Source organism: Lutra lutra, chromosome 4 (assembly GCF_902655055.1).
Source record: "Lutra lutra chromosome 4, mLutLut1.2, whole genome shotgun sequence".
NCBI classification, from domain to species: Eukaryota; Metazoa; Chordata; class Mammalia; order Carnivora; family Mustelidae; genus Lutra; species Lutra lutra.
The window spans coordinates 175111441-175113196 of NC_062281.1; the positions used below are offsets into that span (position 1 = coordinate 175111441).

Genomic DNA, 1756 nt, shown 5'->3' on the forward strand with positions numbered 1-1756 from the left:
TCATGATGTGACCTAGTGTAGTTTTTTTTATATCTTTTGTGCTTGTGATTTGTTGAGCTTCTTGGACCTGTGGGTTTATACTTTCCAACAAATTTAGAATTTTTTTTTCAAAAATTTTTTTCTGTCCTGAAGGAGTAAGTCACCAGCAGACTGGTGCCACGAGGGATGTTAGATATCATTTGGGTGGAAGCAAAATGATATGGGATGGATCTCACAAAGAAATGAAGAGCGCTGGAAAGAGAAATTACTCAGGTTAACATAAAATAGTTTCTGTTACTATTTGCGTCTTTGTATATTGAATATTTGAAGACCAATGACAACAAGTTAGTGTTGGGTTTATAACATATGGAGAAGTGGAACATACGACCACCATAGCATAAAGCTCTAGAGGGGAGAAATAGAAGTATACTATTACAGAATTCTTTTGTGTGTGTGTGTGGGGGGTGTAAATTGTAAACTTTTTTATTGGAAAACAAATATATAACTTGGAACAAATTCAAGGCAAATTGTGCCATAAGCATATTTTCTGTACATGGCTAAACAAAATTTTTAAAAAATGTAGAACACTTCACAAATTTGCATGTCATCCTTACACAGGGTCCATGCTAATCTTGTCTATATGCTTCCAATTTTAGTGTATGTGTTGCCAAAGCGAGCACTACTCTTACAGAATTCTTACATTGAATGTGCAGTGATATAATACCACTTGGAGAAATACGGTGTTAAGTAAGAATATATAGTATAAACCCTAAAGTGAACACTAAAATACCAAGACAAAAAGCTAAAGGTCTTAGGGCAACAAAAAAAGATTAAATGGAATCAGGAAAATAATCAGTTATTCATGAAGAAGGCAGAAAAAGAAGAAAAATTGAATGGAGAACAGAGGTAAAAAAACAGAAAACAAAGAGCAAGCTTATGGGTAGAAAGCTAACCAAATTAATAATCATGCAAGCTTATGGGTAAAAAGCTAACCAAATTAATTATCAAATATTAATTAATAATTAAATTTGCTTTCCATCCAGGGCCTGACCTAATGGCTCTTGCAAAGAAGGGTGGTGAGAAGGGCCGTTCTGCTGTCCATGAGGTGGGGATCAGGGAACACACTGACATTTACAAGTGCATCCATGGGGTGGGTTTCAAGAAGTGTGCCCCCCGGGCACTCAAAGAGATCCAGAAATTTGCCATGAAAGAGATGGGAACTCCAGATATTTGCATTGACACCAGGCTCACCAAAGCTGTCTGTGTCAAAGAAATAAGGAATGTTGCATATTGTATCCATATGGTTGTCCAGAAAATGTAATGAGGTTAAAGATTCACCAACAAGCTCTACACATTGGTTATCTATGTACCAGTCACCACTTTCAAAAATCTGAAGAGTTAATGTGGATGAGAACTGATTGCTGATTGTCAAAAAAGGTATAAAACTTCAAAAAAAAATCATGTTAAATGTAAATGGTCTAAATGCCCACATTAAATGTACAGGCAGTCAGATTAGATAAAAATCTAAAAAAAAAAAAACCAGATTAGATCAGATAAAAATGCAAGATTCTTGCTCACAAGAAATTCACTTTAAGGCAAAGGAAATAAAAGCAAAAGTGAACTTTTGGGACTTCATCAAGATCAAAGCTTCTGCATAGCAAAGGAAACAGTCAACAAAACAGAGGCAACCCACAGAATGGGAGAAGATATTCACAAATGACACTACAGACAAAGTGCTGATATCCAAGATCTATAAAGAACTCCTCAAACTCAACAC

At 35.4% G+C, this 1756-nt stretch overlaps 1 non-coding gene and 1 pseudogene across 1 annotated transcript; one reads left to right on the forward strand and one right to left on the reverse strand.

Moving 5' to 3' along the window:
* Nucleotides 1-552: 552 nt before the first annotated feature.
* Nucleotides 553-659, reverse strand: LOC125099456 (U6 spliceosomal RNA). Its single transcript, XR_007127183.1, has one exon. It is a non-coding gene; the product is annotated as a U6 spliceosomal RNA (small nuclear RNA).
* A 374-nt stretch (nt 660-1033) lies between these two features.
* Nucleotides 1034-1397, forward strand: LOC125098592 (60S ribosomal protein L31-like; annotated as a pseudogene).
* Nucleotides 1398-1756: the final 359 nt, after the last annotated feature.